Below are 319 nucleotides of genomic sequence, written 5' to 3'. Positions count from 1 at the left end.
CTTGTTGAACGAGGATGATATTGGGATTTTTATTCTATTTTTTTTTTCTGTGTTATTTGATTACTGCAATTTTGACTATACTGTGAGTAATTGAAAGATTACTGTTAATATTTTCTACAATTTTCAAAACTAATGTTAATAATGCATAGAGAACGGTCCCTTGTTATCTCCCTGTTGGATAAAACCTTTTGAGATAATTTTTTCAGTAAATTGATAGAGAAAAAACTGAAATTCATCTTAAGGGAAAATTTTTTTCCTTTTTGTTCACTGTTTATATATCGATGTAGACTTACATCAGGAAGAGTTACTACGGTTCACT

Source organism: Penaeus monodon, chromosome 22 (genome assembly GCF_015228065.2).
Source record: "Penaeus monodon isolate SGIC_2016 chromosome 22, NSTDA_Pmon_1, whole genome shotgun sequence".
NCBI classification, from domain to species: domain Eukaryota; kingdom Metazoa; phylum Arthropoda; class Malacostraca; order Decapoda; family Penaeidae; genus Penaeus; species Penaeus monodon.
Note: the sequence above shows the minus strand (reverse complement) of the source record.